Source organism: Mugil cephalus, chromosome 17 (genome assembly GCF_022458985.1).
Source record: "Mugil cephalus isolate CIBA_MC_2020 chromosome 17, CIBA_Mcephalus_1.1, whole genome shotgun sequence".
Classification (NCBI taxonomy): Eukaryota; Metazoa; Chordata; class Actinopteri; order Mugiliformes; family Mugilidae; genus Mugil; species Mugil cephalus.
The window spans coordinates 6,626,696-6,642,783 of NC_061786.1; the positions used below are offsets into that span (position 1 = coordinate 6,626,696).

A 16,088-nucleotide genomic window follows, 5' to 3' on the forward strand; every position below is an offset into this window, starting at 1 on the left:
GACCTTTAGCATCCACAGTGGGCATGAGGGACGACAGCAGGTATGGTATTGGGGCCAAGGGCATTGGTTCAGGTTCAATTCTCGGGAGGTTGTGCCCCATATGATCAGGTGCCCCAGTGTAACATCCTCAAATACCCAGCATGTAAGCCGATCAGGCACCATTCACAACAGTGAGGGAGATAATCTGCTTTAACCCAGCAACATTGGCTTAGATGTATAGATAGAGGCCCATGATTTGATGAAAGTGTCAGCTTTTTTATTGATGTCACCGGTGGATTTAAGCCTATAGACGTGTAACCTAAGCACGTAACCTGTGTCACGGGGAGATGACCGGACGCGCAACGCACAACAGGAGCAATTTGATCGCTGCCCATTGTGGCCTGGTTTCTGGTGTGGAGCGCCCTCGGGAGAACTGCTGCTTCTTTCTGCTAAGCAAAGGGTGTTGGAACTGACAAGGCTATTTGGTGTCATGAATTTCATCCCTGGAGCGTGGGATGAATGTCGCTGCAGCTAAGTCGTGGCTCCTTTTTCATAAGAATTTGCCCCAAAGGGGCCCATTCCCGAAACATTCCACAGTGTCCAATTCTCACCCCAAATTTAAAAGTAACCAAAACCACAGCGCTCTCACAATGCAGTTGTCTAAGGGTGGACAGAAGTTCAAATGATTCCCAGAAACGTTTATTCGAGCTTGAAACCCCACAGGCTGTGTTTGGTAGATGGGCAGGTGATAAACCGCTTAAAAGGGCATCTTATTAAACCCTGCCGTCTGTCTCTGTGCTCTCTGCAGAGTATTCAGAGGATTCTTTTAGGGAGATTTATGTGGGTGTCATGGGAAAGTTGGTTGAGTGGAGGGAAGTAGTTCCTCCTAATGGGCAGAGTGACCCTGGTCTCTTCAAGGTCAGTGAGATCTGAGTAATTAACGACCAGCGGCGAAACGGTCTGACCGCCGTTATCTCGCCGCTGCACTCGTCATTAAAAACCCCAAACCTTCAGAGACTCCTGAGTCAACATGAGAACCCGCCGCACACCTGTGCGTGCGCGTCCGTGCGCCCACACAGACGCACTGAAGGGCGTTCAAGGACGCGGTCCTCGGCGTGATCGATGGGCATGTCGCATGTGCACGCATTCCCAAAAGTTGCTGTGTCACACTCTGACAAGTGGGTGCCTCAGCGCAATAATGGCTCAACTATAGGCAGGAATCTAACTCAATGAGCTGAGTGTCTCGGGATTCAGAGCTGCACACGAACAACAGCTCTTCCTAATGGGCTTGTTTCTGCCACTCAACCTATAGACTTAGCCCTCTACGCCCCGTCCAACCGGAGCCCGGGTCGCCTTATAAGGAATGAAGGAAGGTGTGAGCCTCAGGCAGATTGTCAGCGAGCTAGTCACTGCTGGGCCTGATGTATGGCCTTGTTATTCCAAACAGAGAAGAGGGAAACGCCTGATTATTGATATCTGCTAAGTGTCTGGGAAGAGTAATGTGGTTGTCCGGCCAAGCAGCTGTTCACCAAGCTTTTGGCAGGTGGAGCAAATCAATAGCAAGACGCACCTTTCAGATGAGGTTAACGGATGAGATGAAGGGGGGGGGGGGCTGCTGTGATGGAAAGATACCTGTTTTAGCTGCTGCCCGGGCCTCTCCTGCAATTACACAGGCAATAATGCTGTGGTGATGATTCAAGCCAGCCCGGGAGTTGCCTGCATGTTTGCCCAGCAGTGTCTGTAACGCCGTTCCAAACAGACACAATGGGTTTGCACAAACTATCCAGTGGCTGAGGTGTTGTCTCTATTACGATCCCCAAATTGGATTCAGCCAGTGTAACTCTTTCTCCAGGTGTCCTCCCAACCCCCGACTGACTCAGATGCGGCCTCGTATAGAATAAGACGTCTCTCACCATGCGTGGCGTGCTCCCTGCAGGCATGAAACACATTTCCTTGCTGAGCCGCTTTTCACTTTTTCATCAGCTTGCATCACTGGATGTCGCACATCAGCCGCTGATACATCAAAGAGTAGGAGCCATGCACGTCTTTAAACGCACAAACAGGGGAGTATATCTTAATAATCACACCGAATACAGTTGTTAAATGTTTAGCTGCATGTATGGAGCACATTTGGGACTCACTTCTTTGACTCTACGCTCTGGCTGTCGCTGTCTAAGAGTAAAAGGTACAGTAAAACACACCTGATTGTTTCTCAGCCCTCATTCTCTTTCTGTTCTCTCCATGTTGCTCCCTCTGGTCACTCCTCTCTCCCTTCCTCTGTTGTGCAAATGCATTACTCTTGTAGCTCCCAGTCTGAAGGGAGGGCACAGTGGCGTGCTTGTGTTAGGGCTTGGTGAAAAATACATGTGTGTGCGTGTATGCGACAAAACAAAAAGGTAAAGGACAACAGTGTGTGGTTTATAATTTTATAGTATGTATGAGTAAGACTCGGGAGGCGAGGGGACAACCGCGCAAAAGAAGCGAGATGAAGCTCAGGGTGGTTATGTGGGAAGAGCTTTTGTTTCTGTGTCATGACACAGAAGAAAAGGAGAGGACTGGAGCCCGCATGCCCCCGGCTATGTAAAGAATAAGCCTGTGATCTGTACATTTTCTGCCCTCTCAGGCAAAAGTTCATCCCAAAATAGAGTCACGTCCATTAATAAACCATGTACCTGCTGTGCATCCCAGCTTTTTTCCAGTATCCCTGAAGGAAGGAGAGACCTAGAGGAGGGGACAGTTAAGCTTCGCACGAACAGAACAGGATCTTTGTAAAGCTCTGAGTCACGAGTAACACTCATGTCAGCCAGTTCTGGCAGCGTATCTGCATTATTAAAAATGTTTTAATGGTCAGATGTACATTAAATATTCACTCTCATCGTGCCATTTGCAGTAAATCTCTCTCCGTCATTTCTGACTCCACATTTTCCCCCTTTCACCTCCTCCTGCCCTCATGTTTTTTCTCCTTTTTCCGTGCCCTCTGCCTTTCTCTCATTTCCCCTGTTGACTGAGCGGCGGCATCACTGACAGGGATCTAAGTGGTTGCCATGACAATACCATGACGACAGTGATGGAATCCATTTGGGGGATCGCATGAATGGAAGAGTTTGAACCTGAGGAGCCTCACGTCTGGTGGCTCACTGCTGACGGGAAAGAATGGCCCAGCATCCTGTGCTTGCGGTCGCAGATATTATAACGTCCATCACGAAACCTTTAGCTGTCCCGAAGTTGAGGTTCACATCGTGGTCGGTCAGCGTTTTACCTTTTTTAACATTCAAACACAGTTAGTGGTTTTAACCGACACTAACATTCATAATCAGTCAGTAATGTCAGTACAATTCTGCAGTATTTAGATTTAGATCGAGTTCGATGCCAGCCTTTTAGTTCTCCTCTATCCGTTTGTCTGTTTTGTTTTGGTTAACTCCATCACACTCTGGAGCCAAACAAGGTTTTATAAGACTTTTTCTACACGTGTAGCTGTACTCTCCAAGACCTACAAACAAACCTTTGAAAGAAAAAGAAAAATGAGTGCACTGTCTCTTTAAAGATGCGCCGTCTAATCTTCTAATCTCCTGCATTAAACATATCACCATATATACGTATTACCTTACAACATTTGGGATTTGGGATGAGATGCAGCATCATTCAATACGAGGAGAGTGTGGAAAGTTGAAAGAAGGGCCGAAACTTAAACATATGACAAAGATGTGATTAACGGTGGCGACGGTTTAAATGACAGCTGCAGTGTTTGTTCTGTGGGGGAAACGAAGCGGACAGGGACAAGCAGTGGACGACCTGCGTGCCGTAAGCGCTCACCACTCGTCCCACCACACTGAGGAATCACAGGAGGTCAGGGTGGGCGAGAATCGCGATGTGACATCCATCATGGCGACCACAGGCCCCAGCTGCCACCAGCTGTTGTACATTAAGCAAAGTGCATCGGCGGATTTAGCTGAGCCAGTTATGGGATAACTCAATAACATTACTGCGTTAGAGGCTGCCTTGAGCTCTTTATTTCATAATGCATCGCGATTTTAACGCACGGTCCGCACATCTAAGTCTCCGGAGCTGTCGTGAACTTCAAAGCTGATTACTGCCCCTAATGCTAAGTTTATAGGTCATTACCATTGGCCTCTGCTCATAAGTTCAGGTCTTACTACACCTCGTCGTCTCCATCTATGAAAACACTGTTGATATTAAGGTTATTGTACAGCTGGAAGAGCAGAATTTCATTAAGCAAGGCCGTCAAATCAGATTGCTCAATGTTTCTCTGGCCTGCTGGGTCTTAATGCCTCCACAGAAGTAGGTTAAGTGCCTCATGCCAACACAGAGCGCCACACAGCATGCCTGCATAAATATGACCCACCACAAGTGCCACACAAGTGGTCCTTGGTGAATTGCCAGGGTTCCAAAAACTCTCCCAGTCTGCAGAGAGAGACAGAGAGAGAGACAGACAGAGAGAGAGGATTGTGAAAGTCAGCAGTTGAAAAAGGGATGAATGTGTGGTCAATTCCAAGAAATGCCAACATCTTTCCATCCCCTGCTGGTTTACTGTTGGTCGGGGTGTGTCTTTGGTGTGCGGTGGACTTAAAGAAAGCAGCGGAGCAGGGAGTGAGAGTGCAGTATGTAGCAGGGCTTTTTGACAGTAATTGTTCGGGATGGAGGTGGCAGCTGCAGGAGAACTCAGGGGCAGAAAGGTGACTCCCTACTTCTTCTGAGTTCTGCTGCAGCCATGTACACGCTAATGGAGATAAATCTGAAACAGCGTCTTTTTTTTTTTCCTCCCCGTTTTGGCCTCCATCCATTCTCAAATGACCTTTGCCACCATTAAATACATTCTCAGAAAAAGATTACATCTCTGTACATGAGAAAAGGAAGCCAGTTACTTGAGAGAACTTTACAGAAATCCTTGTGTATGTCTTAATAACAAAACTGCTGAGTGTCAAACTTTCTGTCCTCTCGAGATCTCTCCTCTGATACTGTAAGTCCAACAATGCTTACCCTAATACATGGCCTAAGTCCTTTTGTGATTTAAACACTCTCTGTTTTTCCGTGTGATTATATATGTTCATTGCCCCCACCCAGTTACAAGACTACATATTTCGCATTTTCGACAGTCGTTTGCTGTCACCACAAATAAAATCCTTAGTTAGTTTAGTATGGCAGCAGACACATCAAGTCTACTACATCTATAAACTGAGAACATGAAAAAGACAAACTGGCAAAGGTAGCTAGAGCCAGCAGCCATTTAACCAAGCTAACATTAGCAAGCTGGACAAACTATTCCCTTTCCTAATGGAAGCTTGTTTCCATAGCTTATACCTAGTTTAGCCTGCAGTCTAAGCTAATTATCTTAAAGTTTTAAGGACACCACACAGGAAATGTAATAGGCCAGACAACTAATAATATGGACGCATTCGTCAAACATACTTTGCACAGAAGACTATATTGTAGATTGTGTTATCTTTGGTGGAGGAGAAGCATTTTCCACTAATACCGAGCTTTCCAGAAAACATATTTGTGTGGCCTAAATTCTACTGCCAAGGAAATATTCCAGATGGTAATCATAGGTTCTAGTCAGTATTTGGACTTATAAGCATGTATTAATAGTTCAAGCTTGTCTTAAAGAGAGGATTTGACAAAGTAGTTCAACAATCGCTACCAACTGTTACATGAAGCCTGGCTTTGCTCCAGATCACAAATGCTTCTTCAGCTATCAAAAAAGTTCACCCTTGGACTTTCCGTCTTCACTTTTGATTGCATACTGTCTGGCTCAGCCACCTGGCTTTATCCTTCTGCTTCGATATTGGCTGTACGCCTGTTAGCCTGCCTCACTGTCTGTTGTCTGGCTGACCCAATGGGAGGTTATAAATACCTTTTACAAGCTTCCCTGCGACTATCTTTTCTTTTACCTCATCCTGTCCTTCACATCCTTCCCTCGATTTGATTCTTGTTTCGTCTGCCTTCCTTCCCTTCCAGTCTGTTTTTTGTGTGGGAGGTTGCACAGGAGATAACAAACACGATATATATACGGTATGTTTATGCCCCGAAGCATACAGAACACACCCACAAACTCTTGTGGGTGTCTTTTCTTGCCTTACTATGCAAACGTGGAGAACACAAACACAGCGTCTGTGTATGTCATTAGCAGTTATGGCTGCTCGTGGATAGTGGGGTTGCGTTTAGTGACACAATGATAAACCCAGTAGGCACAAGCGAAGAAAGAGTGGCTCAGTGGCTCACATGCAGGCCTGGGGGTCGAGCTCTGTTCATGGGGGTGGAGGTTTTGGGGGTTGCACCAGAATCTAATGTGGCCGTTATAGCAATGTGGGTCATCCAGAGGCTTGGAGAAAGAGAGAGAGAGAGTCTTCCAACTGGATGACCTCATTGCTCCTGCATTATCATGATTTTCCCAGTCAGTTGCTACGCTGGAATTCAGGGGGACTGTGCACCAGGAAGTACGTCCAATCCCTCTCACCCCCCCCACCCTCGGCGACAGTGCATGTGCACATACACACACTTCTTACCCGGGGGAGAGGAAACGTAGTAACGACAGCACTGAACCAAGAGGTCAGAGGTTACCATTACAAATGGCTCAGTCTCACGTTTAACCATTCAACAGCAAACTAATCACACTCTCTCTCACACACACACAGACCCACACACGTACGTGACCCTGAACCCCTCTCTGCGTCCATGGTGCAAGATCATGCATCTCACGGGTTGGGGTTTCATGTGGGGCTACAAAGTGGGCCCCATTTTCTCACCGTGTAAGTGTTTCCTCACTAATCTCTCAGGCTCTGTGCATGAGCGAAACACCAGAGCCATCAGCGAGAGAGAAAAAGATTGTGCCACCTCTTTAACAGAACATCTGTTTAGATCTCTAGGACACCGACCAGCAATCTTTTCCACTTCCATTGCTTCTCTCTGTTCCCCTTTTTCTCCCCTGAGGCCACCCCCCCCCCCCAAGCCCTGAACTTCTGCCAGTGACTTAGTGGAATCTGATTTGCGTTGACTATATTAACATTCTCCAGATGTTCGTAGTCAGAGATCTGACACCTCTGTCCCACAACTGTCTCATCACAGAGAGCAAAGAGATGGAAGGCTTCATTGTGTCTGTGAGCTATGAGGGAGTGCTCTATTTCAACATAGCATGAGCAGATATGTGAGATGAACTTGGAGCAGGTTCAAAGGAAATGAGGTGTGAGCTCTAAAGAAAAATATAGCTGAGGTAGAAGACAGAGGGAGCGGGATACAAATGATGCAGAAAATAAATGGGCCCACATGAAACAAGGAGATAAAGCTAACCAGAAATGTGTGTAAGAATCAAGAAGTGAAATGCTGAGGGAAGACGGAAAGTTTGTGCAGAAGTGGTGCAGCAGAGAGAAGAAATACTCAGTTCCCTAGACTCTGCCCTGTCCATCTGTTCAGTCTTGCCTTTGTGGGGTTTGGGGCTTGCCGCTTGTCCACAGGAAGTGGTCAGCCTCCCCCTACACCCCAGGTCTTCAGAAGAGAACACGATCCTGTTAATATAAACCCTGACACCCACGACTCCCTACAGGATGCAAGTCTTGCTTTGGCCTTCGAAAAACGCTCAGTTCCCAACTCCGAGATCGTCTGGGAGGCCAAACTCAGCCTCGTAAACAAAGCCAACATTTTGGAGTTACAAGCTGGAAAACATGTTTGATGACTGGTTGCTACAGGATCAGGGGTTTTATAGACTGTGGTGGAACGTGTATACTGCAAAGCTCAATCAGAACCAACAGTCTCCTAGAACTTACATGTATTGTTCATACTGATAAATAGTTTTGTTTTAATGTAACATTTCTTCAAGGTGGACAAAAAACAAATTATTGCCTTAATCAGACTCTAGCTGGACAACTTAAGTCCGTGCAAACACTTTAATCTGACTAAAATCGGAGTTCTCATTGTTCGATTAAGACACCCAGATAATGTGATTAGAATTCGGTTTTCTCCGGCATGTATACGCTTAATCAGACTACAAAGGGATAACATGTTGCCACATGCTCCATAACCACTGCGCTGGTGTGTGACCCCAGAACACAAACATCCAAGAAAGCCGCTACAGAAGAAGAACCGTCTGAGAGATAGCGTATATCTTATCTGCACCAAAAGTAACGCGCACATTACGTACGAGATTGAAAAATGTAGTATTATCCATCTGGTTGTTGTTTGAGATGCTGGTCTGCAGCATGAACCACTCTTGTTTTTTATATGACGTAATAGGCCATCCGGAAAGGGGGCCACATAAACATGGTATTATCCCACTGAAAGGACACATATCGCCACCTAGTGTGGAGGAGGTGAACATGTTCCTGTCACTTACTCTATTTTCTCCGCTGCATGTAAACTGGGACAAGGACTGTAGTCAGAAAGTTGAATTTTGAGCTGCTTTCTCGATTAAACTCTGCATGTAAAGTGTCTGTGAAGACTTAACAGTTACCATGTCATAAACAAGGCTAAAACAAAGACAGCTGGACAGAAATTAAGAAGCCAGATGTATGAGTGGTAAAACCTCCTCAAGAAAACTCAAATAAATCCTGTTTCCCTTTATTTATCCTGGTGTAGTGTGAATTTTGTCAGTAGAATCCACTCAGAACTACAAAGGTCAAACTCAAAGTGTTGATTTTGAGTACTCATGAAAATATATCATGTGGTTACCATGAAATTCTGTACATATGTCCTACATTTTATAGATGCTGTGACATATCTCATCTCATACCTGCATTGTTTACATTTGAAAATCAGTTGCACTACATGCCCATCCACCACCCCAACCTCCGCAACCTTAAAGTGATGAGAAATTATCAAGTTCGAACAAACTTCTTTTCCCAAGCAGCAACCTGAGCACAATCAGTCTTCTTTGATTTCATGTTAACTGCTAGCTCCGGCTAAACTATAACCATGTGACATATCAAGCTGATCATGCCTGAAGTCAATGACAGTTCCGACTGTGGCAAGATCAGTGCGCATACTTATAGGTGACTTACTGTGCCCATAACCTGAATTAGCACGACATCTGTTCAAGTTCTGTGTTGGCATGAGCCAGAACATTTTGAACTGAGCAGACTATGTGCATATGTGGCAGAAGTATAAGCACTAAGTTGAAATAATGACTTCTTAAATCTTGTTTTTGCAAAAGTCAACAGCCTTTATGACAGGCCATGTAGTTTCCATGTCCTTGTCGCCATTTAATTTACAGCTATGGCTCATTGTTTTGGTTACGACCCTGGTCTTGAAACCCGAAATAGCTTCCCTGTGAGGTTTGTACGAAATTCTGCGTATTTCTAGAAAACAAAACTCTTAGTTCCGGCTGTAAAAACACTGCAGTATGTGACATCAGTCAAGGAATTCATAGTACTATAATTTAGCTAGCAGAAGGCATCATTTGTCATTGTTGAAGCACCATATGTGTTTGTCTTTTCTAACAGCACTGAACCCCAGTCGTCTTCCATGTTTCATGCGCATGTGTGACATGTTAGGTGATGCATCGGTTGCAGCAGTTCCTACCATCTCGTAGCTCATGTTCAGTAAGAAAGATTCAGTCGGAAAGTGGATGTATAGTGGGGAATTATCCCAGCATAGCTAGATTTGATGAATTTGATCCACAAATTTCAGTCATTCTAAAAAATTTTTAGTATTCTGCACTAATTCTTTGAGAATTTGCTCTCCTGTTTTCTTTTTGTTTTTTTCATATGGGAGCATTTAGACCAGCATATCAGATGGTCAGAGGGAACATTTTTTCCACATGTGAAACCCCTGTGTATCTTGGCCTGTGCAAATGTTGCTGGCTTTCTCTGGAATTCTCTTTTTGTTGTTCGTTTTATCAGAGTCGCCGTGAGCTCTGGCTCTAGTACTGCCATCCTCCCTTGTGCGCCAAGAAGAAAAATCAGAGAAACAGCTACAAAGCTGAAGAGGTGAAGGACAAAGAGATGGCAATCAGAGAATGTGTTGTAGAGGGAGTAAGAAGGCAGCTCCTGGCGGGATTGACTCTAACCAGACTAAAAGGGTTTTCGTCATTTGTTTAAAAAGAACTATTTGGCGTCATCTTCAAGTTAAATCTCGTCACTATCTAAACTCTCGCATTCCTCCAGCTTCATCTCAAGATGGTGGGCGACAAACAGAGAAGAGTCTCTATCTGCTTTTTGTAAACATGGACAACCAGAGGAATCCCAGCTATGAGAGCTATGGGTTAGGTACTGTTTACACATGCATGCAAAACGCACACAAACACACCACACCGCACACATGCGCACACTGATAACAATGTAGTGCAAACAATCCGTCATTTTTTGGTGGGTGCCAATTTTCACAGCGGGCATGTGCGTGCCTGACTGTGTCCTTTTTCATGTTTGTGTCAGAATAAGTGTCATTTTTGTGGCACTTCCTCACTGAGAATGGAAATGTGTAATCTTGGTGGAGATTTCCCCTCGCAGTGCCGAGGAGAGGATGCTTGTTGGCTCCGTATAGTAATTATGCTGCACCGCTGTCAGTGCATTCTTTCTTTGTTTTGGATTTGCTGCAGAGGAGGCCGGGGTGAAACAACAGTAGCAGCGCTCGAGACAGCTAGTAAAAGGTGTGAAGTCAGCTGCCGTGCAAAGTAAAACTCTGAAAAACTCAATACTATTGTCACATCTTCATTATGAGTTCACAGTATCAGTGTTTAATGATATTTTCACATCTTCGTGCTATATATAGTGAAAATGATGTGATATTTAAATATGACCTCATGCATATTTTCATTAACGGTTTTAGGCCAGAGAACAACTGGTTGTTAATTCAAATTCAAATGAACACAGATGAGACATATCATTATGACCACCCGCCTAATATTGTCTAGGTCTCCCTTGTGCCTCCAAAACAGTTGTGACTGATCAGAGGATGGACATGGGTCTTCTGAGGATGTCCTGTGGTGTCTGAAGTCTCTTGTGTCTAGTAACATAATGTTGTTAGTGGGGGGTCTTTGGGTCCTATGGGTTGAGGGGAAGGGCCTCTGTGGATCATCCCACTGATACTTTATCGGTTTGGGGTCTAGTGAATATGGACCTTGTGCTGTTTAACATATTCTTTTAGTTGTTCATGAACAGTTTTTGTGTCTGTGTCAGGCTGCGCAGCTGTCATTGCTATGGGTCGGGGATGCCTGGTCTGGTCTGTTTTTTGTTTTTTTTTCTACAGTTTTTGTGCGCTCAGTGCAGTTATTTGTTGTCCACAATTCCAGCATTTCATAGTACTAAGATCTCCTGGATCTCCTCTTTTTGCTTTACTTAAATAAACAGCCAAAAACGATCATTTCTTTCACTAAAAAGCCTGAACTTGCTCAATTAATTGATTTCTCTGTCAGTGTTGATAAATGATCACGACACTATTTAAGGAAACAATCTTCTCCGCATAAGCATCCCTGTCATTGTGTCCATCGAAACAACAGGAATCACTAAATATGTGTCTGAAGTCTCTTGTGTATATTCAAAGTGACATTTTATAGTATTTTGAGTGGTTAAATTATATTTCCATGGACTAACTGCAAGGTGTGTGTTTCTTCAGGCGCGAGCATTTTGCTTTCCAATCTAAAAGAACTTAACCGCAGTCGCAAAGCGGGACGGCAGCTTTGGATCTGTTGCTTATCTGGATGACTAATGTGTATGTGAAGAAGTGCACACTCGTTAGTTTCGGTCTCAGCGTCTCTGGGGCAAAAATGAATGAAGAGACATATTTTGCCAAGCACAACACCTTGAATTACATAAATTATTTTTTTTTTTACCCTTTCAGCTGCTTTCAGTTCCTCCTCCAGTCATCCCAAACAGCTCCTCTGCCCCCGGGTCGCACAGGAAGTGAATAGCACCCTGCTGGGCAGCAGAGCATACGCAGGATGCCGAGCCACTCATCCTGCAGGAAGAGGAAGTGCCCTTGCATGTTTTCCCCAGAGACGCGGTGACACATGTGTGAAGGATTGTCAGAACGAAACAGAGAGGGGTACGAAGAGTCGGACTGTCAGGCTGATAAACTCTGAAAGAATTTACAACATCTGCGGGAGCCAGGAGGATATTGGGCAACAGTGGCTGGGCTGACGCTGAGTCACAAACTAATGAGACCAAACAAGGATAGGAAGCCATTTATTCTCTGTGACACAAAAAAAATGAAGCACCCAGATAAGTAGGGTGAATAGAGTAGCAGATATGAAGGATGAGGATATGCAGTTAAGTTTTGACACAGTGCTTCCGGCCATGAGAGGAAAGAGGAAATCCTTTCATGACCCAATGAGCTTCCACTTGAGACTAACAACACAGTCTAATAACTGAACGGCAGAGTAATCGGCTCTCTCCATCATCCCAGGAGTTTGCTGATTCACTGTGCTACGGTCTTTATGAAGTCTTGTGGAATTCAGCTGCGTGCTTATGAGTTCGCTTTTTGGCATTTGAGAGCCGCCCCCCCTCCCAACAGGTTTGACACCTCTTAGAAACTGGCTGTTTTTGTGAAAGCGTTAATGGCCCTGTGACACGCCACTCCCGGAGGCTAACTGACTGGCTGACCAGTCGGCCTGTTCGCCTGATCCTGCCCTATTAACCTGCCCCCCAGGAGAGATCAGAGGAGTCCGTTTCTCGAATGCGGCCCCATCCCAGTTGCCTCCTGAAGGCAGCCCTCCACCAATTAGGAGCTCATAAATAACATAAGGCGGGGGCGGTTCCAGATATGGGGTCCTGTTAGGCTAGATCAAAACAATCAAGATATGGTGTCAAAACCCATAAACCAATAAATAGCTGATGAGTGCTAAAATATTAATCAAATCTTTTTCTTTTTCTTGTCACAGCAGCCAGGCTCATTTACGTTCTTTGATAATCCATATGTCGTGAAAGCTGCCACACACATCCCACTCAGCTGAGATCAATGTTTAATTCGGGTTTTGTTTTTAGTCATTTAATTTCTCTCGAAGTTCTCACAAACAGCTACACCACTTCTTGAGAACAGAAGTCTTAGGAAGAATGTGACAGTTCGGCGCACGGTTTGGATTAACAACAACAATCCAGCAGACGTTTTTGAAGAACTGATGTTGGCTCAAGAGAAGTGTAACAAAGCTTTCAAAAGACTGACATGTGTAAACTATCTCCATCCTTAATCCTTTGAGTTTCCATTTCTTTCTTTCTTTGCATTCTTGGAATGCTTGAGTTTACTGGTGACACATGCCTGTGTTCTTCGTCTCACCTCCAGGCCTTTACCCAGTTTCAGGAAAAAACAAGCAGAGGTCTCTTCATTTGGAAAAGGATATCAGAAGATTGAAAAAGTTATCTATTCTTAAAAGAATGTCAGCCTTCAAGCTCAGTTGTATTTTGCGTGGGATGTTTATCTCACAGCATTTTTCTCCTTATATTCCCCGTAGGGAAAGGGTGTTTTCCCACAGCGGCCCAGCTGTGTGAGCACGGGAAATCGAACATTTTTGACAGGAAGTTCTATCGACACACACACACACACACACAGGAGCGAGTCAGGAAGCCTTGCCAGGCTATGGCCCGCCAGTTCATTCATAAATCTCGACACGCAAACACAAAAGAGCAGAGCATAACTGGTGAGACGAAGCTCCGTGTTTCAGACACTGAGATTTGACAATTCTGACAGGATACGTAAAGGTCAGAGGTCAAAGGTGGGTTTAAATCTGGGACGTGTGTGGGTGGTTTTAGAAATTTACAGGGAAGGGAAAAGGACTGGATCATTCTTTGACTTCACGTGTATCTTCTTTGTTATCTTCAGATAAAGCTGAGATAAGCTGTAAAGCGCAAAGGAATTTCCTGGAAAGATGCAGATCAGATGTCTTTATTACTCAGCTTTCTGGAATCCTTTATCTTCTCCTGTTACCTTTTACACACAGAGAAAGACAATGTTTAAGGTGACCCCAAAGATGAAACAATCTACTGTGCACACAGGGCAATTGATCATAATAATAAAAATGATTCTTATCACAGAGGCCTTTTCAAAGTTATAGCACATTCATATTATTTTGGCTAGAGTCGGAGCAGCTATTTAACCAGCCCAAAATAGCCTTCTAATTTTCTCAAAACTTGTGAACCTGCATCCTTCTAGATCAACACCCACATAAAGATTGTTTTTAAAAGGTGACATTACGAAATATTTTCCACAAGAGCCTGACTTTTTTTCTTCATTTTTTTTTTTTTTAACAGGCGTCAAGAAGTAAAGCGGAAACGTCAAAAGAGATATATCTGCTCCGACTTGCCCACGCAGGGCCCGTGGAGAGGGGTAATGAATGGGCCTGTGTGTGCCAGAGTTTGCAGTATATGTGACTACATGACATCATACGTGAGTAACATCTGTCTTTTTTTGCTGCTTTCTGTGACAGTGAGCTTGAAGGTAAGGAGGGAAGTGTCTTGTCAGAGAACCCGTGACAGGACAGAAAAAGAAATGAACTGGAGGGTGCATCATAATGAGAACTTGTAATCGTTACTCATCCTGCCAGGGCTGCACATTTTATCTGTGAACCGCATTGCTGATGATTAACTATCCATGTTCATTCGTTTTTTTCTGATTGCTTATTTTTGCACTTCTTTGTCGTTATGATTTTCCAAAGTGGCAACAGGTAGGCTAAAAATGAAGTGCAAGCAGGGGTCTCACTGAGATGGAGAGATTTCCTTTTCTTTAAAGCTAAAAGCAAGTCAGTCCTCATCGACCTTGGTGTTAAAATGCTCAGCCATACAGCAAATATAGCTATAGACATGTTGACAGTCTGGTACAAAACAAATAATACGTTATTGGTCTTTATAGCTAGTCCCCCTATTCATGACAATAATAACCACAAGCTCACATTATCCATAACTGAAAAGCACCTGGTTTTGCCTGGTTGGATATTTGGTTGTTCCTTGCTAATAGCGGCTAATATAGCCACGAGCCTCTTTCAAAAATACTTAGCGGACCATGGAGGTTCAGTAAGCTAGCCTAGTTTAGCATCAACATGGTAAACAGCTTGCCTGTGAAAAGTGTAAAAGTATTAAGTTCTGGTGTTTCCCTTCAATTACATCCATCCGCAGCATGAGTAAATATTACCTATAATATTACACATTGTGCTAAGCTATGCTAATCAGCTGGTAATGATAGCTTCAGATTTACAATAGTTGGAAAAGATACTGTCGGTAATGTGCGGGCACCACAGGGGACTGTCCTATCTCCATTTCTGTTCACTCTTCACACGTCTGATTTCCAGTACAGTTCTGGGTCCCACCACCTGCAGAAGTTCTCTGATGACTCTGCAGTGGTAAGGCGGATTAGAGCATAGGACAGTGATCACAGACTTTGTGGAGTGGTCCATGGCAAACCACCTACTCCTGGATGTGGACAAAGACCAAGAAGCTGGTCACTGACTTCAGGAGGAAGAGGACACCAGTGGAATCCATCACCATCCAGGACCTGGAAGCTGGAAGTAGTGGCCCAATACAAGTACCTGGGAGTCTACATGAACAACACGCTGGGCTGGAGGGACAACAGTGATGCTGTTTACAAGAAGGGCCTGAGTAGACTCTACTCCATTATGGACAATCCATCCTATTCACTACACCAAACATTAGAGGGACGGAGGAGCTCATTCTCCAGCAGACTGATTCAGCTCCGCTGCCATAGTGGACGCTACAGAACTTCTGTTATATCTTACTCTGTTCAGCTGTATAACAGTCCACCTTATTGTAAAACCTAAGCTACTATGACCAAGTAGTTTCACTTCCCAATAAAGTCTGTCTAAGTCCAAGTCTTATTATCTATTCTATGGAAAGGCAAACAAGGATAGCTCGCGAAAAGCACCTTTGTAGTTTTGTGACCTTTGTATTTCAGACAATAATGGCTTCAAAATAAAGGAGAACTTCAGACACATCATTCTGGAATCTCCCTTTAACTTATAATACAGTATAGTCACTGTCTTAGGTGGATGCCTGATATTTTAATTGGCATTACTCTGCTGTTTCAACAAGGCAAACAAGTCCTAATAGGGTGCGTCCGTGTGTCCGTGGTCCTCTCCGCGATTTCCAGGGTCATCACCCCCTCCTTCCACCTCTCCCAAACCTACGTGACCCCTCCCGGCCGGGATGCTCATCCTGTTTCCT

The 16,088-nt window shown here is 44.5% G+C and overlaps 1 long non-coding RNA gene across 1 annotated transcript in view; it reads left to right on the forward strand.

Moving 5' to 3' along the window:
- Positions 1 to 15,708, forward strand: part of LOC125023642 — a 29,013-nt gene extending 13,305 nt beyond the window's left edge. The window contains exons 2-3 of the long non-coding RNA XR_007114658.1: positions 14,166 to 14,301; positions 15,200 to 15,708. This is a non-coding gene — a long non-coding RNA (uncharacterized LOC125023642). The remainder of the gene's footprint in view (positions 1 to 14,165; positions 14,302 to 15,199) is intronic.
- The last annotated feature ends 380 nt before the right edge of the window (positions 15,709 to 16,088 follow it).